The sequence below is a fragment of the Dipodomys merriami genome, unplaced genomic scaffold, assembly GCF_024711535.1.
Source record: "Dipodomys merriami isolate MVZ:Mamm:240054 unplaced genomic scaffold, mDipMer1.0.p SCAF_41, whole genome shotgun sequence".
Classification (NCBI taxonomy): Eukaryota; Metazoa; Chordata; class Mammalia; order Rodentia; family Heteromyidae; genus Dipodomys; species Dipodomys merriami.
Window position 1 is genome coordinate 1638691 of NW_027205715.1, and position 26709 is coordinate 1665399.

Consider the following 26709-nt stretch of genomic DNA (forward strand, 5'->3'; position numbering starts at 1 on the left):
GTGCAAAACATATGGGCCAGGGGGCTTTCCTACCAGGAGCTGGGGAGCCCAGCCTTGGGGAATAAGTATATGCAGTACATTGCATAGGCTGACAGCCCTTCCATCTCTCTAGTGAGGGTCATGAGTTTGGGAGTAGCTGGAGTAGCATGGAATGACATCGATTCTCTAATTCTAAGAATGTTCCCAGCTTAGAGGAGAATGGGGCTGCAGGGTTTGGTGAGCAGATATGCCACCATTTGGCTGTGGTGGTGGATGCTGGGTGCTCTATCATAAGACCCACATCTGTCCCATTCGGATGCATGGAGGTGCATTCTGGTTCTGCATGGGTCACTGCCCCCTGCAGCCAGCACTCCCCATTTTGTCTTATTGGGCTCAGGCTGCTGGATCCCACTTTGCCTGAATGCATGGACTGCTAGAAGAACCTGGGCTCAACACGTCCTTCAAGAAAAGCCGGATGGGTGTGGGATGTAAGATTGTTACTTCATAGTGCGTGAGTAGGATATCTCTGACCTGAAAACCACACCCTCTCCATACCGTACAGAGGGGTTACAATACACGAGCAAGGTAATGAGTACATTTCCTATCAAGCATTGTTGTCTTCTGTAGGATGTTGTGCAATGTCTGCCTCTCTTGGTCATTTTCCCCCTCCTGGTACCCTGTAGATTGCTCTCTAACAAATCACCTTCACCTGAATGATTCAAGATTGGCACTGGAGGACTCAACCCCAAACCCACTGCTGCAGGAACTGTTTTAGGTGCTGGCAATGAAACAATGTTAAATAAGTCACGCACATGCACACACATGCAACCTCAGGAAGGCACTTAACAATAATCTATCCACTAAACAATAAGCCATAGAGCAGAGAACAAAAGCACCCACCATCCCCGTGCTGGGGACTGACACACCATGGGGAGACAGGTGACACCTCTGAACAGGTGGCTTTTGAGTAGAAAACTAGAAGAGGCAGGGGTGGGGGTGGGGTGGAGTACTAGCCATGCACATCACCCTTGTAAGAGGCAGTAACAAGTGCTAAGGCCCTGAGCAGGGTCTGCTTTGAGTAGTCAAAGAACATCTAAAAGATCCTCACAGCAGGCGCCCACCTTATAAGGGGCAGAGTAAAGAAGTTGGAGGTTGGAAAGGTGTGGGTGGAAGTCCTGTCCATCCTCTTCATCCCATGTACAAGTTAGTTCTGCTTCTAAGTCAGGTGGGAATGGGGAGAGGGCTCTGTACTGTCTCATGCAAAGCAGCTTCAAGTCCCTGCAGAAATTGGAGTGTTGTGACCTGAATAGGCCCTGGAGATGCTTGTTCCCTATAGACCTGTGAAAAATGACACGGCCCTGCAGAGAGCAGCCGCCTCTCAACATTGCTTTTAGCACCTGCCAGCCACAGGAACACGCTCCTCTGACTCCTTCCCACACATGTGCACATGGGTGGCAAGGAAGCCCTGAAACTGTGGCTTGATTTTCTCACCCCCCGGCCTCTTGGATGTGACAGGAGCTACTGCTCCAGGCCTGGATGCCACCTGGATAAACAGAAGATGAGAAACCACAGAAAGTAGAATTCAGATGTACAAAGTCCTATCCAGGCTGCACCATATGTTCCCAGCTGGGAAGGCTGCTCCCTAGCGCATGTCCAGAAACATCTGGAGACATTTGATTGTCAGTACCTTTGGAGGGAAGGTGAGCTAATGAATGAGGCCAAGGATGCTGCTGGCCAGGCACAGGACAGCCACACAGAGAATGATCTCCTGAAAATATGAACAGAGCATCCAAAGCACTGGTGGCTCACATCATAATCCTAGCTACTTAGGGGGCTGAGATCTGAAGATCATGGTTCAAAGCCAGCATGAGTGGGAAAAGTCTGTGAGACTCTATCTCAAAAACACAAAACAGAACACCAGAAAACTGTAAGTGTCTCAAAGTGGTAGAGTGCTAGCCTTGAGCAAAAAGAGCTCAGGGATAGCACCCAAGCCCTGAGTTCAAGTCCCACAACTGAGAAAACAACAACAACAACAAACAGAGCTGAGATCAAAAGAAGAGGAACATGGAGGAATTATTGCAGACAGGGAGTTGAGGAAAGGCCATTGCAAGAAGGTGACATTTCAGCAGAGACATGAATGAAAGTGGAATGCAATTGGGGGTGGGGGTGAGGGGGAAGGAGGCAAGAGCCACAACAAAGGCTCTGGGGTAGCAAAGTACTTGATACGTTCAAGAAATACATGTCCACAGTTCATCCTTTTGAAAGACCTAAGGCTATTCTGCTCAGAAGTAATATACCTCGGGGCTGGGAAGGTGGCTCAGTGGTAGAGCACTTGCCTTGCATGCTCAAGGCCCTGAGTTCGATTCCTCAGCACCACATAAGCAAAAAGAAAAAAGCCGGAAGTGGCACTGTGGCTCAAGTGGTAGAGCACTAGCCTTGAGCTGAAGAGCTGAGGGACAGCGCCCAGGCCCAGAGTTCAGGCCCCACGACCAGACCCCCCCCCCAAAAAAAAGAAGTAATATACCTCAAGGAACATTACCTCAAGGAACATTTCCTCAACCTTGTCTTCCAATGGAAGAAAAGGCTCTCTCATTTCTCAGAAGATTGTGGAGAGCTGCCACCCTATGCTTGCCCCTCAATTGTGCATCTTGGTGAGTGAAGGGAACTCTCCTCAGGTCAATTCCTCGGACTCCTGCACCTTGGATTTGCAATCCTTGCTTCAGGACCAGGTACCCACAGGACAGGAAGGGGCAGTGACTCTGCCTCCACCATCAGAAGAAAGTTACTCTCATCTGAATAACTCAGGCAGGTATTTGCAAGGCATTTTGTGCTGGTGATGTATTTTTTTCACCCCATAATAACCTAAAAAGGTTAATAGGTCCAGCAGTACCACCCCAACTTCCACTCTATAGAGGAGACAGAATCTTGGCTTGTTTAAGGTTGAGTGTGTGTGTGTGTGTGTGTGTGTGTGTGTGTGTGTGTGTGTGTGTGTGTGTGTGTGTGTATTGTGTGCATGCACACAACAATCCTGGGGCTTGAACTCAGGGCCTAAGCCCTGTCCCTGAGCTTTTGTGCTCAAAGCTAATGCTCTACCACTTGAGCCAAAGTTCCACTTCTGGTTTTTTGATAGGGATAAAAGTCTCATGTTCTTTGAACTGACTTTGAACCTGGATCCTCAGATCTCAGCCTCTTGAGTTGGTAGGATTACAGGCATGAGCACCAGTGGCCAGCTTTGTCTCAGATTTTTTGAGATGGTATGTGAGGGGCAGGGAGATGCTTTCACTTCTGAGTCTCCTTCCAGCTTTGCTCTGTTTTGCAACCTCATGGCCCTCCAGCCCCTCTCAGCCTCCATATACAAAGTTCCTGGCTCTGAGAGTTTCTTTCTCCCAAGCCCACACCCTCTTCTCTGTGACATTTCCTCTTCCCACTTCGGAGTCTGCCTCCCTGGGCCCAAGCTCGCTGGAGGCTTTGATTAAAAATGCACCTCCTAATCTCATCAGAGGCCAAACACATGCATATATGCAAATCAACATCTGCTCCTCTACTCCAGAAAGGCTCTTCCCAAAGTGCGCTGGGAAAAGGGGCCCAGCCCAGTGAACTCTGAAGGGAAGATTCCAGAACATCCAAAAGTCACTTCAAAATCCCCAAATCCCTGATGGAGCTTCACTGTTAATGTAATTGGAGGTTCTACTTGAAGAAACAATAAAGGAGCTGTCCCCAATGGCCGGCCTCAGGCAGAAGCTCTTTGCTAATCAAAGCTCTTCTGTCTTACAAGAGAGAGACGTGCTGGCCTGGGGTCCAGGGGAGCCCACCCTGTGGCTGACATGGAAGTAGCAGCTAGGGGCAGGCCTGCAATCCTGGGGGTGAAGGCACAGGACCCTCCCCAGGGAGGATGACTCAGTCAGGGTGCACGATGCCAGCTGCCATAACCAGCACCCTCAGATGGCCTGCTGTGGGGTGTTCCTGAGGCCGGGAGAGCTCCTGCGTGTGCTCACTATAAACTATGCCCTATGGACACATTCTGTCACCGGGTCCCACCCTCCTCTAGGACCTCAGAATTCCCTGTCTCAGCCAGAATGTAATGTTGTCAGCCGCTACCACATTTCAGTCACCTACTGGAAAGGGAGGCCGACTTCAGTCAGGAGGAGGCAGTATCACTGGCTTTGTAGTAACTGCCATTTTATCAGGTGGCACATAGAATTTGAACCCTTCTGGGTCTGGAGTCCCTGCCGATGCTTCTATCCCATCAGAGCCAGAAGTCACCTGGGTTCTCTCTAGGAGAGGCATGTCTGTGGGGTATTTGGTACTCAGAGGTGACTGCTGTGGGCTGGAAGGCTAGATAGAGAGCTATAAAGGCAGACAATGTCTATGAGTGTCTCGGGGTATAGCAGTTCATAGGGTACAGCCACACTACTAGCATTTGCTAGTAGCAAATGATTCCCTTCTAAGCTTCCCCTCACTTTATATTATTTGGAGGAAAGATCGAATCGTATTACATTTCAGATATGTGACAGGCATGACTCATTTTTGCCCAGTGTCCTTGTGCTCCTCTGTTGGAAAGACCACCCCAATTTCCTTTGGGGAACTGGCCTTGCTGTCAGGCAATGTGCTCATGTAGGACTCCTTTCATGAAGCTGGGTCAATCAGAACCACAGTGACTGGCACAAGAAAGGACATGTGACCCAATCTGAGCCAACCAAATGGAGCTCTGAGACTTTTGCAAGAGCAATACAGGTAGCCTTGCAGGTGACCAGCGATACTGCCACAGGAGACAGTTGCTCAGAGGCAGCATATGTAAAGACAGAGAAGGATTCAGGCTTGTTGGCATCCGTTAATACCTGAAGCCTAACAAACTTCTGATTGCTGAGGTCACATGACCGCGTGCATTCCCTTTTGCCTTAAACTCTGTTGAGTCAGATTTTCTTTACTTGCAAATTGTAAATAAAAGCATTCTTAACATGCTGTTTCTGGTTATAGGATTAAGGAGCATTTACTTTCTTCTTCGAACTTTATAAAATACTCTAGGGTTACTTGGCAGTTAAAAAAAATAAAAAGCCTCATAAGAAGATGTTTGTGGTCTTCCCCCATGCACTGTGGTCAAAGCAATTCTCCTCAGGCAGCCTAGAGAGGCCCAGTAGCAAAGGGGAGGGGAAGAGGCAGATCAGTTATAGCCATTTTGCATATGAGTGTGTCAGGTCCTGGCAGATCTCATCCTAGTTCATCTTCACAAGGCTTTTCCCACAAGGTCCTGTTTGTAGCATCTACTAGAACAAGGAAATGGAGGCTCCAGCATGTGACCTTTTAACCAAGGTTATGCCAGAAGTAAATCGCCAAGTAGAGTGTCCATTCCACAGGCCGAAGCTGGCTTTCTCCTGAGCACCCCTATAGTAGACAATGAGGTTGGGTTCTCACGGGCACCACTGGAGGGCTGATCCCATAAAAAGTAGACTTGAGACCAAAAAGGCTCCTGGACGGCACACACACACACACACACACACACACACACAGCAGGGTAGGATAAGGGGCACAAAGGTCAAGAGCCAAGTCAATAAGATATATGTGGGCCCATTCAGGAATCTAATCATTCAACAAGCACTATATCTTTTAATAATGGACATGGACAGGCATATTTATATGTCTGTGTATGTGTGAGATCTATGCCCAAGCTATCATTATAGTCATGCTTTTAAACTACAGTTGTTGGGTTGCCACATAGAATGGACACTATTTTTGGCCTATAAGAGTGGTCCTTTTTTTTTTTCTTCTGGTCCTGGGGATTGAAGTCTGGGCCTGGGCACTGTCCCTAACCTTCTTTTGTTCAAAGTGAGTACTCTATCACTTGAGCCATAGCATTACTTCTGGCCTTTTTGAGTAGTTTGTTGGAGATAAGAGTTTCGTGGAGTTTCCTGCCTGGGCTGACGTTAAACCGTGATCCTCAGATCTTAGTCTCCTGAGTAGTTAAGATTATAGGCATGAGCCACCAGCACCCTGCAAGAGTGGTCTTTTTAAGCCAGGAGTCTGAGACTCTTATCTCCAATTAACCACAAAAAATGGAAGTGGCACTGTGGCTCAAAGTGGTAAATCACTAGCCTTGAGCAAAAATGCTCAAGGCCCTGGGTTCAAGCTCCACAACGATAACTACTACCACGACCACCAACAACAAAAAGAACAGGACCCTGTCTCCAGTGTTGGTGGCTTGTACTTGTAATCGTAGCTACTCAGAAGGCTGAAATCTGAAGGATCATGACCAGTCTGGGCAGAAAACTTCACAAGACTCTATTCACTTAATGAGCAAAAAGCCAGGCTGAAGGAATGGCTCACGTGGTAGAGAGGCAGACATAAGCAACAATGCCTGAGTTCAAACCTTGGTACACACACACACACACACACACACACACACACACTCATTTTTAATAACTCAAGCCTGTTCCTAGACTCATTCACATCTACATGGAGTCTGTAGGCAAACATGAATCTGTATCTATTTCTGTCTATGCCTGTATCCATTCATGTCCAGTTTTTCTTTCTCACCAGACAAGAAGGAGAAGGCAAGGCCTGGAGGCCCTGAGGATCAAGAAGACCCTGGGTAGCAGTCCAAATCCAGCATCTACCTCTCTGCAGGCTTTTGAGGATCCAGGTCATCTCTGCTCACCTGATGACCAGAGGAGGCCCTGGGTTACCAGCCGCAGCCCCCTGCAGCAAAAGGGAGATGTGGGTGGAACATGTGTGGCAGCGTTGTTGATGGGGGAGGCTGAGGCAGCTCACAGAGGCTTTCCCAGGCCATTTTTCTGGGGTGAGGTGGGAGGCTGCAGGCAGAGTGAGGGCGGAAGATGAGAGGCCCAACCAGAGTCCTGCTTCAGGCTGGTCCAGTCTCTTCCTTCCTGTGCCCAGCTTGTACCAGAGGCCTCCATGCTTATGTTAGAGCCCAGCCCTGCTGCTCTTCCTGCCAGGAACCTCCCCCTGCCAGCTTCAGCTGTCCTAGCCCCCCAGGTTCCCTTGCAGCCTGGCCCATGGCTGTCCTGCAAGCCCCAGGCCTGCCCAGGCCCTAAGGGCTGTCTGTGGCGCCAGCCCAGGCAGCCGAGCCTCCATCTTCCTATTTAGACAAACAAACAAAAGCTGGTCGGGTTCCCCCGAGTAGACTGTGAAACATCCAAGACAAACCGAGGCTACCGCCTGGCCTGGTGTCTGCAACCCCACCCCCTCCCCCAGTTGGGTTTAAGAGGTCCCAGAACACTTGCCTTGTGACCTGATCCTCCACCCGGATTTGGCCACTCTGCACTGCAGAGCCTGTTCAGAGAAGTGAGTGAACTACACCTGAGGGGCCTAGGCTGAGAAAGAGGACCCCACCCTGAGGCCCCCTACTCCAGAACTCCCACAATGCCTTGCTCCAGGAAGGACCTGGGGACACCCATTGAACAGACAGGAAAACTGAAGCTGGAGAGAAGGGGCTTTGTCAGGTGACACCGAATTTGAGGCAAAATACTTCAAAGCTTTTTTAAAAGCAGAGTTGACAGTGGCCTTGATGGGAAGTATCCCCAGAACTTCCACAGCTCTGCTCTCCTGTGTAGATGTGACTACGCCACCCACCCAGGGAAGGAAGCCAAGGTAGTGACAGTGTAACAGAAGTATTCAGTGGTTTGGGATCTCCATGTATTTTGAAATAACCTGTACAGCTGTGATTGTTTTTTTCCCACTACCAGAGTTTGAACTCAGTTCCTCAAACATGCTTGGCTGGCTTGCCTGCTCAGTTGGTGCTCTACTACTTGACCCATAATGCCAACCCTGTTTTGTTTTTGCTGGTTAATTGGAAATGGAGTCTTGAGGACTTTTCTACACAGTCTAGTTTCAAAACCACAATCTTCTGGATCTCAGCCTCCTGAGTAGCTAGGTGTGAGCCACCAGCAATGCCTGGCTATGTCTGACCTTCTAAAACCACACACACACACACACACACACACACACACACACACACACACACACACACACACACACACACACACACACACACACACACGAAGGACTACTTCTGACATGAATGCAAGGAACTCAGAGCAGAGACTGACTGTGGAGAGAGGGGTAGGGCTGGCTCTTCCTCCTTGGTTGGTGTGTAAGTCTGATGGGATGTGTTTTTCCCTTTGTGATATAAAAACAAGGGCAGATTGCCCCCACCAAGTCTGAACTCTGAGCGAGGACTGTACAAATCACTTGAACAATTAAACAAGAAATAAACTGGGGCCTCCTGCAATACCCATGGACAAGGGTATTGCAGCCAGCCTTCTCTTGGCCGCAAAGCCTGCAACAGGGCCTGTGGCAAGGCCCTTCACGTGTGCTCACAATTCTCACCGTAGATAATGGACACTCAGCGATGGGAACAACAGCAGGATAGCAGGAAAGGACGAGGGGCCCTTGCCCCAGGGAGAGGCGACTGCACAGTTCTGTCTCTTGATGCTCTGACAAGAGCTAGCCGCAGGTGGCTTGTGCACCAGGCCTAGTCCTGAGGAGACCTGAAACTCCCACTTCCTGTCCCTGAGTAAGCACACTTAGTCCTGACTTCAGGGCCACCACTACCTCAGAAACTCAGTATCCCTACAAAGAGAAACGTGGTCTGGAAGGGACCTGGGTAAGTTTTGTCTTCCATCTGTTTCAGCCAAGGCACTGAGAATGAGTGAAGAAGTTCTCAGTGTTCCACATCCATTGGCCTCTAGCTGAGCACTCTGCAAGCCCTAGAGCAAAAGAGTTGCTGGCCCAGTCTTGCCAAAATCCTAAACCCTATGACCACCATCTAGTAAAAAACAGAATGTTCCAGAACCTTGAGTAACCAACAATACCCAATCACCCACCTCTCCTATACACCCAGAGATACTCTGTTACATTTCTTCACCTGTTCTCTTCTGGAAGCTATTTTGTCATTCATATGAATGTCTTTCAATAAGTAGTCTAATTTTGACATGGCGCATCATAGATTTATTTGTTTCTTCTTCCTTTTATTCATTAGCACCTTTATGAGACTCGTCTGTGTTGCTGCATATGTCAGTGTATTGGTCTTTTTTTTTTTTTTTTACTGCTGTATAATACTTCTTCCTATAGTAATGTCACACTATATTTGTCGATTTTATTGCGAGCAGTGTTTCCAGTGCTGGTCTTTGGTGCCACGGAGGCTAGTCTCCCTTAGTGTACGCTACTAAGTGAGATTTCTGGGTATAATCCACATAGCTCTCCCACTCTTCCAGACAATGCCCCCTTCCAGCTTTCACCATGCCCCACAGTTGGTTTGACTCACTCTGATGACTAATGAGGTCAATTACCACTTCTTTATACCCATATGATGTGCCTGTTCTTTCTCCCTATTCCTCTACTATGATTCTAGATTTTTTTAAAATTTTTGTTGGTCATGGGGCCTGAACTCTGGGCCTGGGCACTGTCCCTCAGCTCTTCAGCTCAAAACAAACACTCTACCACTCTACCACAGCACCACTTCTGGCTTTTTCTGCTTATGTGGTACTGAGGAATTGAACCCAGAGCCTCATGCATGCTAGGCAAGCACTCTACCACTAAGCCACCTTCCCAGTCCTGATTTTAGATTTTTAATCTATTGCTAACCTTCAACTATCAAGAGAATCTCTACTAGAGTGCAGGGTGTGCACTTTGAGGCTATCCCAGGCTGGTGTTCCTGCAGGCTGTGGCTGGAGGAAGCTGGAGCCAGGTATGGCCCAGTGGGTTCTATAGTGTTCTGCTTCATACAGTCATGTACCAGAGGCTTCAGCCACTTACACTGGGAGGGAGGTGGGTCTCTGATTTGGTGTTTCAGACATAGAAAGCCATCCTGTCTCTATCTCCATGAGCTTTATCTCCAGCCTGCTGTGGCTGGTAATTATGGGGATGACCCCGTGTGTCTATATCACTTGCACCTTTGGCAGTTCCTCACATGACTTGCTTTGGCCAATGGGACAATGGTACCTCATGCAGGAAAGTGACTACCTGGAGAAAAGCCACTGTAATTACAGTTACCTCAGGGACCCTCCCTAATCAGTTAGAGGCAGGGGCAACTCAGCCAAAATGAGCCAAATCTGGCCTAGATCAGAGGGAAGGCCAAGCTAAACTCATTGCAGATGGCTGTCCTACAGAGCTGGGAAACAATAAAAGGTTGTTTTGAAAGCCTCTATGTTTGGGGTATTTTGTTACGCAGCACTTCAAACTGATACATTTGCCACTAAGTATTTCACAAACCCAAAAATGTCAGTATAAAGCAAAGTACTTGGACCCTGTTTCTGAATGCATAACAGACATGTCTGAAAGAGAAATTGCTGATGTTGGGCCAGAATCCCCTCTCCAACTGGCCAGAACCTGACTTGCCTTCCCCCAGGGCCCCAAGCTCCTCTCCCATCTTATTTTCTCTCTAGATCCTTGCCCATCTGGTATAGTGTGACCCCATCAACTGCCAAAGAGCCCAAGAGATACCCCAGCATAACTAGTTAATATTTTCTCACCTTAATTAAAAGTCCAAATGGGATTATTGGCAGCTTAGCACTCATTTGAAAATTGAGCTATATTCCCATTAATAGGAGCGTCTAATTAAAACATCCGTTAAAAGTCCATAACATTAAGTTAATGGGGAAAAGCTAGGAGGAATTCCATTAGATTTTATTTCTGTAAAATTAATATCAGCAACTTAAAAAAGTCCCAATGCTGATTGCTATTCATAAAAGGCTCTCTGAGCATTACCACGCGAGTCTCATTCCAGCAACATTGGAGATGGGAAAACTCAAAGAGGCTCCTGCAGAAGATAGCGCTGGCGGAACAGGTAGAGTCCTTGACTTCCTGTGCGGAACTTTCTAATCATTGTGACCTTTCACTAAGGGGTTTTGGCTAAGAGGCTGAGCTTCTGTGGATGGAGCTTGACCTCTGTCAAGGACCCCCAATCACAGTCAAGCCTGCTATTTATGGTCTGAAGACTACAAGACATGTAGGATGAAAATGTGGCGATAGACTCAACCCACCGGGAGAGAGGAGAAGAGGAAGGGTCTGGACTGCAGTCCTTCAATGTGTAATATGCTTTGGGGAGGGTTTACCTGCACTGTAGTCAGTGCCCTCGGAGAGTGGCAGCTATTCTTTTGTTTGTTTTGTCTTACTCTCTTGCTTGGCCTACTTGCTCAGCTAGGGTTCTACCACTTGAGCCATAGCTCCAGCTTGGATTTTTGTTTTTGGTTAGTTAATTGCAGTTAGAATCTCATAGACATTTTTTCCCCTGAGGCTGGCTTTGAACTTTGGCCCTCCAGCTTACAGCTTACTGAGTAGCTAAGATTACAGCTGTGAGTCATGGGTGCCCCAGCTGTTGTAATCTTTTTAAAAAATCAGCTGAAGTTGTTGTTGTTTTAAAGAAATGTAATAGCAATTTTTTTTTTGGTCAAATAAAAAGTGACATACTCTTTTTTAAAACACAAGAACGCTTACAACATAGAAAATGAAATGGCACCAGAAAACACTCTAAATAACCATTGTTTGTGTTCAAGCCCCTTCCCTGGATACTCCCTTCAGATGACCAATTAAGAGAGACAGACAGATGGATCAAAACAGACATGAGTTACAAAAACAGGTGCTCACCATTACACAGTATTTTAAATAAAACCTACTGGATATGTTTAGCCAGAATTTAATGCAAGAAAAACAAACTAATTTGTAACAAGAAGGTTGCTGAAGAAAGAACTAGTCATTTCTAAAAGAACCAGAGTTTAAGAAAACAGCCAGTGAAAACATTAAAAATCAGGATCTATACCAGAAAGGAGGCAATGCCAGGGCAGCCCAACTGGTGAGAGGAGCAAGGCAGCAAGTCAGCAAGTTGGGCCTTGTGAGAGGGTCATAGCATCTCTGCTGAGCAACCTGCCCAATCCCCATACCCGGACCACTCCCCATGCCCCGCCCAGTCCCCATGCTCCGCCCAGTCCCCATGCCCCGCCCAGTCCCCATGCCCGGCCCAGTCCCCATACCCGGCCCAGTCCCCATGCCCCGCCCACACAGCAGGGCCCCACCCACTTCCCCATGCTCCTCCCACACCTCCATGCCCCGCCCAGTCCCCATGCCCCACCCAGTCCCCATGCTCCGCCCAGTCCCCATGCTCCGCCTAGTCCCCATGCCCCGCCCAGTCCCCATGCCCCACCCAGTCCCCATGCCCCGCCCACACAGCAGGGCCCCACCCACTTCCCCATGCTCCTCCCACACCTCCATGCCCCTCCCACTCCATGCCCCGCCCTCCCGCCGTGGCTTGCAGGGCCACAGTCATCCCCTCCTCTCCTTTTTGCCTCCCAGGGGCTTGGCATGTGGACTTACTTTGGGACACTTTGTCCCTTGATATCTTAGGGTAACGTCTTGGAAACAGTGACTTTCAGGACAATTGTTTCCAGAAGAAATCTGTAGGTAGGGGTGAGGAAGGGGCACAGGTCGGGGAAGAAGCTGAGCCACCCCGTGGCTCTGAGCATGTTGCCTCATCCTCACCCCACACAGAGCTCTGGAGGGCTGGGTGCCACCAGAGGTGCCCTGTCTTCAGGCAGACACTCTTGTACTCCGTTTCTATCACTGACTGGAAATCCCTTAGGAACCTAGGTGAGGCCAGCAGAGGATCCTGTGGACAGGGTCACGGTGGCTTCCAGACCAACCCCTCCTCTTCCTTCAGGTACACGGTGGAGCTGCTCCCTTCAGGAAGCTTTGCTGCATCTGATCATGGCTCTGAAGTGGGTTTCATCCAGGTTGCCACAGGTTTTTCTGTCTCCTCCTTTCCCTCCTAATACATGCAAATTCAGTGCTTCTCCCTTTTCCTTGCTGTCTCCCAGCATCGGGCACACAGTGGTTGCTCAAAAAAATGTTTTTTTTTAAGCCCAGGGAGGGGGCTTACTGTCCAATTTTCTTAAATGAGCCCCAAGTCCTAAGTTTGGGAGCATAGGGACCACTCTAGTCCATGCTTTGTGATGTCTATGACACAACCTAAGCTAGGGGGAGAAATGGCCAGAAGACAAGTCAGGCTCCCTCTGGGAGCTGCCCTGAGTGCCCTTGGTATGGAGAAGGGAGGCTGGCTGGGGCTTCCCGCAGACCATGAGCTCTGGCCTTGGTTCCCTGCTGCCTCCTCTAGGACACTCTTACACGTAGCTCAGAGCTTGGAATCTCATCTGGGTCATTTTGTCCACCCCTTTCCTAGGAAAATGGGGACAGTGAGGTACAGAGAAAGCCCAGGCCTAGAACAAGGACACCAGGACTAGAGTCCAGCAGTATGGAACCCTATGTATGGTTTCCACTGGCCCAACTGGTCCCCAAGAGCCCCTAGCCCTCAGACTCAGCTCTTTCCAGTACCCAGGATGAGTTGGAGTTGGTAAGGACCCAGGGGCAGGAAGGTACTTGCCTGATGGGTAGTGGAAGACGGAGCAGAGGGGAGCCCCAGCTTCATCCACTGAGACCTGAAACTTCCTAACCTAAGAGGGGCCATAGCTGAGGTAACACTACTCTCTCACTCACAGAGCTGGAGCTTCAAGGGACCATCTTCCACATTCACTGGGCTTCATCCTAACTGGGTACAGGAGGTAAGCTGAGTCTTAGAAAACCCAAAGACACAGTCGTGGTTGGTGCAGAACCAGGTCTGTACTTCCATGGCAAATGCGATCCTTGCCATCACCATCATTCACATCTCTTTCCTTCTTGCTAATCTACTTCCAGTCACTGAGAGGTAAAGAGAGATCTGCCAGAGCTGGATTATCAAACTGCCTCCTCCTCCTTCCTCCTCCCCCTCCTCCCACTCCCCTCTTCCTCCTCCTCCTCCTTTTCTTCCTCCTCTTTCTTTTCCACCTTGGATGCATATGTGAGGCTAAAGAGCCAGCAGCCATTTTGGAATCAGGAGACAAAAGCATTCGATCCCAAACTGTCATGCTTAGGGTATTGAGACTGAAAGATGAACTGGATCTTAGACCTTGATCCCATCAATTGAGTAGTGGAAATCCATGCCCCCAAAGTATCACACTCTCTAGATGTAAAGTCTGCATGGGGACACCTCCCTACCTCTTGGCTAAGTTTCTGCCCAGTATCTGTTACCTAGGTAACTGGCAGACCTGGAAGCAGTCATCTTCCCCTCCTGCTAGGTCACATCCTAGGCCACCTCTGGTCACATGCCTCCCATCTGACCTTAGGAGGGTCCCAGACCCTGAGGTCATATCTGCATCCAGTGTGGCCACACCTTTCCCCCACATGGTCACACCTCTTCCCATCTCTGGCCTAGATAAGTCCTGGCCCAGGGGTGGGTCCCCTTTTCCTTTTCAGCCATGCCTCTCCATCATGCATGGCGGGGGGCAGCAGTTCAGTAAATAAACTTTTTTTCCTGCCTGAATAGCATGTGGTGTTCTCTTCATCGGCTACCTAATGAAACCTACCTATTTAATATACCTTACATATGGTGCCATGACCCGGATGGGGTTTTTGAGATGGAAATGTTAGAATTTCCTAACCACCCCTTTTCTGCAAACCAAACTGCCTTGAGATCCCCCCCCCCCCAGGTTCCCTCTCAAAGGCTAGCCACTCTAGGTTTGAACATTGTCAGAGTTTCCATTTGTTCAGGTTTTCTTTGCACTTTTTCAGAAATTCGCCATCTTGAGTTTGCCATCTTGGCCACGTGGTAGGTTAAGGGGTTGGTCTCATCTGACCCTTAACCTTCCACCAAGCATACTGCTCCACCCATTTATTCTAATGTGCCTTGCTAACAAGTTGCCGCCTCTTCACAGGCCCTGGAAACTGAGGCCCAACCATCTGATGTGCTTTGTTAGCAAAGATGTCTAAACATGGTCAAATTTTAGGTTTTGAGTTTTGCCTTTTTTGTTTGGTGTTGTATATTCTACTACTGACCACATGGTTCTAGATATTGGGCAAAATAATGTCATCTTACTGCTGGAATTCCAAGAGTCTATAGCCATTATTCATTTTGGGTGCTGTAAAACTTAATGTGTACAGTGTGTGTGTGTGTGCGTGTGTGTGTGTGTGTGTGTGTGTGTGTGTGTGTGTGTGTGTGTGTGTGTGTGTGTGTGTGTTTATCTGTCTCTGTGTAAACTTGCTATCTGGCATTGTAACCAAGTTATTTGGCTTAAATTGTCTGAGATTCCTGAAGTTTGTTAAATTTGGATACATAGTTCAGTGCCAGCCAGTCTACATGCAGTCCAGATCCAGTCCGTCTCTTCCAACCTGGAAGACAGGCCTCACTCCTGCCTAGACCATCCTGACTACCTCCGCCATGATAAAAATAGTCTGGAGTCTCACTTGGCTCCATCACACGCAGCTGATTTCCTGGTGAAAGATTGCTTTGGATTTGTAAAAGCTAAGGCTCTTTCTGTAACTTTGGTTACTTAAGCACTATTAGGGTTACCAGAAATTAATCAATACTATATCTGTGCTAAAATTCTCATCACATCTAATGAGTTTTTTCATTGCAGCATATTTGTTGGTCAATTCTTGATAAGGAGCAGGTAAGCTCTGCTTATTCTATTTGACCTCCTTGTTATTTTAATTGGAAATAATAAAAGGTTTTTGTGGAAAATATTGCAGTTCAAAGCCAGCCTGGGCCGAAAAGTCCCTAAGACTCCATCTCCCAACTAACCTGCAAAGAGCCAGGCTGGAAGCATGGCTAAGACTCTTATCCAGCAAATACTGGAACTGGTACTATAACTCAAACTGGTAGAGTGCTAGACTTGAGCAGAAGTACTCAAGGACAGTGCCCAGGCCTTGAGTTCAAACCTCCAGGAATACTAACTGGGACAAGCCATCCCAGCAAAGAGCACCTAAACTCAGCCAGTCTGGGGAACAAGGGAACATGGAGAGGAGTAAGAGGAGATGATGTCACATCAGCCACGTTGTGCCTGAGCTGGGAGGTCAATAGAAGTGAGAAGCCTGCCCCTCTAGTGTCCATACCAGTCTACCTTTTAACTGGACAGGAATTTACATGATTGCTTTTGTTACCTGATGTTCTCCCTACCTTGTCACCAGATGTCAGAAGTAGCTAGGGTCATTTCCACCAACTCCAGGACAGCCTGGAATGCAGGAGATAATTTTCTGCCTCAAACCCTTCCTCTTGCTGTTTGTTTGCTCTCTAGTATTTTTCTTTTTTGCTCAGCCCCTCTCTGCCCCACCAGACTTCCTCCAGACTTCAACCAAGAGATTGACTCCTCCAGACTTCATTTAAGGACTCACACCCACCAGCTGCTGCCTGCTGCCTTCTCCCAGAGCGGACCACATCTCAGTCTTTTACTCCTACTGTGGACACCCTTTGCCAGCAGGAAGTAGCCAGAAAGAATCTTCACCCTTTTTCATAATTATCAAAAGGCCGGAATGTAAGGTCTGCACAGGGATACCACACCTCTTGGCTAAGTTTCTGCCCAGTATCTGTTACCTAGGTAACTGGCAGACCTGGAAGCAGTCACCTCCCCCTCCTGCTAGGTCACATCCTAGTCTACTTCTGGTCACATCATGCCTCTCATCTGACCTTAGGAGGGTCCCAGACCCTAAGGTCATGTCCGGATCCAGTGTGGCCACACCTTTCCCCCACCTGGCCACACCTCTTCCCATCCCTGGCCTAGATAAGACCTGGCCCAGGGTGGGTTCCCTTTTCCTTTTCAGCCATACCTCTCCACCATGCACAGCGGGGGTGGGGGGGTGGGGGGATGGGGGATGGGGTGGGGTGGGAGGGCAGCAGTTCAGTAAATAAACTTCTTTTCCTGCCTGAATAGCGTGTGGTGTTCTCTTCATCGGCTACCTAATGATACTTACCTGTTTAATATACCTTACACTAGATCCCCTCATTAAGGGAGTATCATCCCTATTCATTTAGACCCCAGTAAGCAGCTTTTCTGTGCTTGGAAGATGGCTTATTCTAATGTGATGATGACATATGTTAACTACAGGCTATGGTGGCCAGGTCGTGCAGCAGCATGCCCATTTCATGGAGAAGTTAAACAGTGGCATCTGTGTGGGTCCTGGGAGCCTGCATTGAAGCCTGGCCACATGCAGACTGGCAGGAAGGACCCACATTTCATTCGGTTCCAGACATGCAGTGGTGGGGTGCGGGGGTGGGGCAGGAGAGATGTATTCTCCAAACAAACACTGCCTGACCCATCTCGTGGTTCCGAGTCTGGAGGGAATATCAGGTAGCACTGAATTAGGCCGTGGTTTGCAAACTCTGACTGCTGCCCGCTTCACTGGTCCTAGGAGAGCAGTGGTGGGCCTGGCCATACAGGGGAGAGAATGTGCTACTTCTCCATTACCTAATGGAAAGTGGTTTCATGTTAGCAGGGGAGAAAAGAAAAATCTCTGCTGTTGGAGACTCTGAGCTGTCTAAGATTTGCTTCAACCAACATAAAAGAAGAAAGTTGAGGCACTAGCAGACATTTCCAGGCAGCTGCCACTGTGCCTTGAGTTCTGTGGTGAACTATAGACTGAAGTTTGGAGCAGCCAAGCGCTGACTGCATTTGGGAGCCCGGAGCCGAATGCACAGCAGGATCCCTCACAGAAGCTCGGCTTCACCATGCCCTGGTCTGGATGATCACTGTGGAAGGCCAGGAAAAAGACAACTTTATCTTGGTGGTAGCAGCTGCTCTTAGAAGTCAGGGGTCCCTCCCGGGGAAGTTCCTAGCTTTCCACTTTGCAGAGCTTTTTGATGTGTAGGATTTGATCCATACCCCAAACCTCCAGGTGTTGGTAAGTTAACTCTAGCTGCTGTAACCAACAAACCCAGAGATACCAGTGGCTTGACACAGCAGGGTTGATGTCCTCACTGTATGAGTCAGCATTCTGCGACTGTGACAAAATGCCAGAGAGAATCAACCTCTAAGGAGGAAAGGTCCATTTCAGAATGTGATTGCATCTCAGGCCATGGCCCCAAACTTCTCATGATGGAAAGGTGTACAGCAAAGCCAAGAAGGGGGGGTGGACCCTTCCAGGCCACACCCCAGTGATGTCAGGTCCTCCCTAGACTTTAGCTCTTAAAGGTTCCATCACCTCCCAATCGCACTGTGGGCTGGGGACCAAGTCATTAACACACCCTTTTGTGGGAGCACTCCAGATCAGAACAGTCACACTGGTGACATTCTAGGATTAAGGCAGAAGTCCCCGATAGACAGTGCATGACTTCCACACCATGTTTTAAGGCTTGGGATTTTTCTGTATTCCAACTTCACCCTCACTAGTTCTTCCATATCAATTCACAGGTGAGCAAACCCAAAGAAAGACAGCCTTGCTCCTTCAGTTCCTTGAGACACAGAAGTTGAATAACTTACTCAGAACCACAGTGGAGTCCAGCAGCCAGTTGGATAAGCCCAGTTGCACAGGCTACAGACTCCTCCACAGGGTATCTCCATCTTCCCCCTTCTCCAGCTACTTTTGTCAGCATAGGTCTGTAAGCCCTGGAGAGGACTGGGGCTGGCTCACTCCTCTCTTTCCAGAGCTAAGTGGCCTAAGAGTGTTGCTCTCTGCCCCACCTGTGTGCTCCTTCATCGCTATCCACTCACCGGGTCCCAGCTGAGGGCATTCTCTACTTTTGAGGCAGCACATAAAGATCTAACTCACACCTGGATGCTGGGTTCTGACCATCATCGGAGCATCCAATCAGCCCTTAGATGGAGGTGTTGGTCTGCTATCTGTCCAATAGGAAAGGCAGGTCAGGGCTGGCCAGACAGCCAGAAATGTACAGTGCTGCTGGGGTTGTAGCACACTTTAATGACTGGCAGGTGCTGGCTGCTGATGCTCCCAGTTAGTTTCTGTTCGCCCCTCCACATTCCACTTCACCCTCTGCTCCCTGCTCTTGACTTGAGAGAATGGGCTCTGCAGGTACAATGTGGTGCTCTTTCACCCTTCTGCTGCTGGCAAAGAGGGTCTGGGCAATGGCAGCCCCACTAGCACCATCAGGGCACTAGAAGAAGCAGGTAAGGCTAGTAATGCCTCTGGCACCCCCCTAGCCAAGTGATATTGGCTGCATCTTGCGAGAGGCCCCTCCATAAAGACACAGACACATTCAGTATAGTTTACCCTTTCTAGGCCTGTGTAGATAGAAGCCTAAATATTCAGGCCCTGGAACTTGCTTATGTTTTTGTAAATAGTCCCTCACTTCCCATCAACCTATTTGGGTGTCCTGTGTTCTTTTTGGGTCCCCCATTCATAATTGTAACTTACTTTCTTCCCTCCCTCCCCCCTCCCTCCCTCCCTCCCTCCCTCCCTTCCTTCCTCCCTTCCTTCCTTCCTTCCTTCCTCCCTCCCTCCCTCGCTTTCTCCCTTCCTCCCTCTCTCCCTCCCTTCCTTCCTTCCTTCTTTTCTTCCTTCCTTCCTTCCTTCCTTCCTTCTTCCCTTCCTTCCTTCCTCCCTCCCTCCCTTCCTTCTTTCCTTCCCTTCTTTTTCCCTCCCTCATTCCTTTCCCCTATTTCCTGTGCTTCCTTTCTTTTTGGAGACAGAATCTCCTATGTAGCCAAACTAGACTTGAACTCATGATCCTTCTGCCTCATCTTCAAATGCTTGGGAGTACAGGCATGTGGCACAAAGCCAAGGTTTTTCCCCCAATTATTTTTATATACCACTTTATATTTCTCAAAGATTTCTCCTCATCTTTAATCATCATAAGTTCCTCCAAGTCTGGCAAACCCCACAGAGGGGCTTTGCCCAAGATCACATGGGGTCCATTACCATTTCCCTACTCCCCACCCTCTCCCTTCTCCCAGCTGAGGAGTTCTGGTGGAGGTGGGGGGGGGGTGGCAAGAAGCCTCTTTTCCTCCTGGGCCCAGACAGGAAACGTTCTGACACCAACCATCAGAAGGGCTGGGCTGTGGGAGAGACCTCAGGCAAAAGCCAAAAAAACAGCAAAAGATTCAGAGCTGGAGACTGAGTGTTCAATAATAAATAAACACCAAGACCATGGGCCTTCACATGGCAGCGTTGGGAGCTGCAGGCAGCATGGGGTCCCCAGGCTGGCCTTCTGCCTGTACAATTCTCTGCTCGTTGTCCAAATGGAAAATGGGACAGGGTCTTGGGGGATGATCTTCAAGCCCCAGAGCGGAGGAAAAGAGAATATTTTGGGATGCTCCTTTATTTCATACAAATAAAGAGGCCCTCAGAAGTCATATCGGGTGTCTGAATTTCCTGACCGTATATTAATCCGCTTTCATGTGCATTATGCAATATCGTCATGGCGGAAGGGAACAGCTGGACATGGGACTGGCGGCCCTGGAATCAAAGGACCCCCACGCTGCGCCTGTCGCCTCTGTGAGGAGGTGTTCAGAGGCTGGGTTCCATCTTCTCCAGACACTTGGGGCCAAACACGTGACCAGAGGAGGAAGGGGGGACGGGAGGTGCAGGACCAGGGTGAGGTGTGTGATCCTAGGGAGGAGCAGATGCCCCAATGGTAGGAGTGGCTCTGAGTTCAAGTGTGTGGTTTCAGGCAGCCCCGCCTGGTGACATTATGATTCTTCAAGAGGAGCCAGGAAGCCAGGTTTTGATGGGAAGTCTTCCAGTCTTTAAATTTCAGCAACGAATTCCAATCTCCAGGAGATATTATGCAGGGAGAGCAAAAGCTGCCATGTGCTCCCAGGGAGCCATCTTGTTGGTTCATGTCAGAGGTTGGGGAAGTAGTGTGATCATCTAACGTGCTGAGATTGAGTAAAGATGACCAATCTTGACTTGATTTATTCTGCAGTTGGGATTTGAACTCAGTGCCTCATGCTTGCAAAGCAACATCTCTATCACTTAGGTCACACCCTTGCTCTTGTTTGGTATGAGTTATTTTGTTTGTTTTAGCTAGATTTTCATATATATATATATATATATATAGAGAGAGAGAGAGAGAGAGATAGGTAGATAGATAGATAGACACACACACACACACACACACACACACACACACATTACCAGGGTCAGTCTTGAACTGTGATCTTCCTACCTACCCCTTTTGTGTAGCCTGGGATTACAAGCATACACTACCATGACATCAGCCCAACGTTGTCCTTTTTGATATATACTTTGTACTCTCTTTAGATATTTTTTTACCCTACATTCAGTTTCCTAGAGCTCTGGGGGCAGGAGGGGGAATCTGTTACAGACAGCAAGTTTGCTCCCACCTTTAATTTTATGTTGAAGCCCTGGGTTCACTCCCCATGTGTCTGCACTCAGGTGGAGCCTTTGAGGAAGTAACAAGTTCTTCAGACTCCATGAGATCCTGGGGTGGGGTGGGGATGGTGGAGAAGACCCCAGAGCTTCACCTCACAGTCTCGCCGACCCCAGGCCCCTGATCTGAGCTGAGGTGGCAGGCAGAAGGCAGATGTCTTCCAACCAGAGCAGAAGCCCTCCCCAGACACCCACTATGCTGTACTTGACCTTGCACCTGCTGCCTCCAGCCCAGTGAGAAAAACCAATGTCTACTGCCCAAGCCCCTTAGCCTGGGGCACCTGGGTCCAGCAGCCTGGGCTCACTGAGAAGCAATTCAAGACCTTGCCCTAGTGACTTGCACTTCTCATCTGTCTAATGGAGGGGGCATCCATGTCTTGGGGCCTGTGGACAGGATCCGTGGTGGCCAGGAGAGGCCTTGTGAGGGTGTAGATCCAAGATCAGGGAGGCGGAGGCCACATCCTCATGGAACAGGTCTGTACATCCTCAGTGTGCCCCAAGATGGAGGTGAGCTGCTAGGGAAATGGTACAACCCTGGGTGGTAGGGGTGGGTAGGTCAGGATCTAAAGGCTACTGCAGGCATTCAGGAACTCTGGGTATTTTCCAGTGGTAGGGGAAGCCTGGGACTGGGACCTCTGTCACATGAGTAGCTGTGCAGTGTGGAACCTTCTTTCTCCAATGTGGAATCTTCTCCGGAGGAGGTCTGGGAGTCCCAAGGAACCAGCCTCTGCTGCTGTCCACTGAGTGGAAATTCCACAAGGGAAGAATCCTTTGCTCCTCAGTGGGTTGTGAAGTCCAGGTGGAGCTTTCAGATGTATCCTCGTGCAGTGGCTACAGACATCAAGTGTTGGCTCCCAGATCCTGTCCAGATGCCATGGCTAACTACCTGCCCATCCAGAGTCAGGGGTGTTCCTGTCCAGTCTTGGCTTGAGCCGAACTAGCAGAAGACCTCCAGAGAAGTCCCACCCAAGCAGCTGAAACCTCTCCATTTAGACTCCGGCTTAACCTTTGGGCTGCAGCCCTGAGCTCTCCAGGTAGTTGCTACATGGGGTCCCTCGAGTCTCTGCTGAACATCTGGGGGCTCCTATCTCCACTTGTGTGTGCTGTTTTCTTCCATATCTCTTCCTCCAGCCCAGCAATCAAGCATTCATCCAGTGGCTCATTGAAACTCTGCCAAATCTAACCATCTCCTTTTCTCTTAATTCTATCTAGAAATTATCATGAAAGTGGAGGAAGCAGTCAGAAACAGACCTTTTCCTTTCTCTTCCCTTCTCTTTCCTTTCCTTTTTTTTTTTTTTTTTTTTTTTTTTTGAGACAGAGCTTGCTATGTAGCCCAGGCTGGACTCAAGCTCATAAACCCTCCTGCCTTTGCCTCTCAAATGCTGAGATTATAGGCATTTACCACCGTGGTTAGTCAGATCTAGATTTGAACCTCAGCTTTAACTTTGAAACTGCATAGTTGGACCTCAGTAATGCCAGTCTTGGGTTTGTTTTTGTTTTTGTTTTTGTTTTGTTTTGCTTTGTTGTTGTTTTCAGTGACACTTCAGCACTGGTGTGTGTGTGGGGGGGAAAGCATATATTCTGGGGTTGGAGAAAGCCAGGGTTCTGGATGGAAAGCCAAAGCTAGCGCTCTCATTGTGTCCTCCTGGTATTGGCCCCTCCGGCAGTGTCAGAGCAGTTGAGGCCACTTGGACACCAGCGTCCTGGGCACATCTGGAGGAATAGTGTGTGTCCTGCAGGGAGCCTCTTCCCCAGCTCTTTGCCATCTGCCCAGGGCTCTTGGCTGGAGCGAGGTTGGAAGGTTGGCAGGCACCGCCTTGGACAGTACATTTGCCCAGCAGCATTGCAAAGCCTTTGTGGGGTGTTCAGTGCTGTCAGAGAAAGCCGCACACACCACACAGGCTGCAGGACCTGTGCTTTCTCTCCAGAGAGGGGACCAGGATTCTTGGAGTAAGATGCAAGGCTCTGCTGCTAAAGCTTGTTGTTCCTGGATGCTTGGGCTGGTGGAGGCAGGGTTAGCCTGGAGCTAGAAAATTCAGGCCAGAGGGAGATATGAAAATCCCCAACATATGTCTGTTGTCAGATGCTAACAAAGCCACCCTTGCTGCCACTAGGCACCCCCTCATCACAGCAGGCTAGAATTGTGTGGATCTGAAATGATTGTAACCCCAAGGCCATCACATAGACTGGTTGTTCAAACCAACATTTTTGATCTCTTCCCCTGGGGAGCCACAAAACTCTGAGGCAGGGAGGTTCACAGACAGACCTAAAGCTCCAGTCCAGGCAAGAGGCCAGTCTTGGGGTACCAAACCCTGCCACCCATCCTTCCTGAGAGGTTGACAGATTGAGACATAGAATTAATATACGCCTCTCTATTTATATAGAAAACCCTTACAAATCACATCCCTCAAGCCAGGTCTTTAAATAATGGAAGACGGTAGATTACAGCTTTATTAGTCCCTTCCAAAAGCTTATAAAAATTATCTTTTTGCCTCTGGGAAGACATTTTATCAGAATTTATGGCAACTCAGAGAGTCTTGAGCAATCTGATGGGGAAACTAAGGAGATTTCTATAGCTCTTCTGCTGCCCAGCCGCTGGTCTCGACTCTCCCTGTAAATTAAAGTCGCCATTATTATCTCCTTTATGAAATAAGACACTTGGCTCCTATCCTGAGCCTGCTCTTTAATTAATATAGACTTGAGTAGGAAAAGCCATCAAAGCTAGTGAGTGACTGTAGTGGGGATGTGGGGTGGTGGTGAAATGTGGAATTTAAAGGGAAGAAAACCCTCAAAATTGGCTACTGAAAGGCCATGCCTGTGTCTTAGGGGTAAGCAATTTGTTTATGGATTGGGGAGATTTTCCTTTGTGTGTATCCTGCCCAGGGCTGGAGGTCTGTGTTATTTAGCAGGTAACTTGCCCCCAGGATCTTGGATCTTCCACACAGAGGGGGGCTATATTTCCCAGGTATCGACTGCCAGGGAAACAGAGTCTCTGCTCACTGAGAGCTCACATGTGTGCTCAAAAACCAATGCTGAGTCTTGAGCCTCTAACTGGGCCTCAGTGAGAGGTGTGTGGTCTCCAAGAGCATCAGTTAACTTCTGTAGTGAAGTCATATTGCTACCATGATATCTGACTGTTTGGTCAGTGGTCACTTCTCACTGGATAGAATTAAACAAGTTTTGACACCTTTAGATGCCTCTTATTTCATTTTTGAGTTGTGCTTTTCTTCATCAGTGGCATTGTGCACGTGTTTGCAACAAGGTTGAAAACCTGAGTTCTTTTCCAGATTGTTGTATTGCCATTTTCTGATTTTCTAAGGTATCTTTAAAATGGATGAATGTTTAGTTGAGCTTTTTTTTATTTTTCTGAAGAGTCTTTTGTGGACTGCGATGGTGATTGTTTTTTAAGAGCACTCTGTAATTCATTTGTATTATGCGTTTTGAAAGTCTGAGCAGGTTGGAAATTAACAATCACAATGAAATGATTAGGCTTTTGCCCCAGTTTGAGAGCTAATGTATCCTGGCTTGCCCGGGCAGGACCCATTGGCAGGACCCTAGTGAGTCCCCAGATAGAAGACAATGTGCTGTGACAACCAGATATTGTAAAGGAAGTGAGAACACCGGTGCCCAGGGCCAGGCTAACCAGAACCTGTATGAACATGCATGCCAGCTGGTCTGCTACCTCCCCTGCCTTTGTCCACTTAAGTGCCTGAGCCTTGATCCTCCCTGCCCTGTGTATTCACAACCCTCACCCAAGCAAGCCATGCAATGCTCCTGCTCACTCCCCACCTCTGCTTCCCCATCAAATCGTGTCAGACTCCAACAAAGCATTCTTGCTCTCCTCATAACCACACTATAGCAAAAACGTGTTATTGTGGAAGTCTGCAGGGGTAGACTTCCTCACCCCTTCCCAGCCAGGCATAGCGTGTATTTGTTTTGATTATTATCTTGGGCAGAAAGTCATGAATGACCTTTCAGGACCAAAGCATCTCCAGGTTGATTGGACACATCAGATCTTATGCCATGGCAGTGGTGGCTTGGGAAGCCATGGTTTTGTTGGTGAAGATGAAAGAATGAATGGGAGGACATGGAATGAGAGAGAATAATTGTGGGTTAAGACATGAAGATTGGAGTTTGTCCTAAGCATCCAGCCTTAAATGAATGAGATGATGCAACTTCACCACTTACAGAATACTTTCTTAAACCATGAATCAGCCCAGAAAGGAGCCCAGGCTCAGAAGTGACAATGACTTTCTCAGGATCACTCTGTTCATTGTAGTTTATCTCTCTGATAACAGCCTGAGATGATACGCTGGTCCTTCATCTGCATTTTCTGATAACCGGGAGGGACACGCCCTACCTTCTCTCTGTCAGGTGGCCATCTTTAGGTCTTCTTTGAATGAAGGTTTAGCCACATCTTTGCCCATTTTGAAAGTTATTTATGTATTTTCTTGCTACTGAGTTGTATGAGGTCCTTGTCAAATGTAAATATCAGCCCCTTAGTAGATTTTTTTTTTTCTCAATCTATGGGCTGGCCTTTTTATTTTGCTGGCTTCTTTCCTTTGCTAGGCTTGACTTTCATAGCCAGGAGATGGGGTGAGATAAGAAAAAAGAAAAACATTGCCAAGGTCAATGCCAAGGAGCTTGTCTAAGGGGGGTCTTGCCCTTTAGCAGGCTCAGCAAGAAGCCATGTCCCCCTTCCAAGGACAAAATTGCTGGCATAGTACGGGCAGGTGGAAGTGCCAGGAGGTGTCTGAGATAAAGAACGGACTGTCTCCTTGGCCTCCCCAGGAGGGCAGAGGCTCTGATGCCCGTGTTCTATGCTGTTCAGCCCTTGCTGCGGGCCCTGGGGGCTGGATGCCAGGTATCCATTGTCTCTGACACCTGGAGAGTCAGCCTCGCCACCTGGGCGGACTAGCCTCCTTGCAGATGCACTCAAACTCCATCTGACCTTGGCCAGGACAGTCTGATGTCCAGTCCCACCTCCTCCCCCAAAGGCGGCTTTGGGCAGCCTTCCAGGATGCATTTCTATCCCTTTATTAGGGAAACAGGAAATGAGTCTTAAGAGAGTGAGGAGTTATTGCTACATTTAATTGCTCTAAAATGCCTCTCTAGGTTGTCTGAGAGTTCAGTCTCAGGTGGCGATCCCATGTTCAAGGCAGACACAGGCAGTGCCAGACTTGGGCGTAGTGAAAAACCAAGCTGAACACCCTGAGAAAGGAATACTCACTCCTGTCCAGCTTAGGGAGGGACAAGGCTCAGACCCTCCTGGCGTGGTTCAGCCCTCAGAGAGATCTGACCTGAGTCTTGTCCTGCGTTATTTCTCTCCCCCAAATACACATTCGAGAAACAGTGATTATTTCTTTTCAAAATGAAGAATCATTCCTCATCAAATGATACTGAGCTGTACAGATAAATCTGACTCATAATTCACTAATAATCCCCACCAGTCACAGAGAGCTACTCCAAGTTGGTGTCTGTAAAGAAAAATTAGCATATTTAAAGGATCTTTCAGAAGACTGGACCCAGCCCCGGATCAGGCAGTCAGGATGTCTGGCCGCGCCTGGCCAT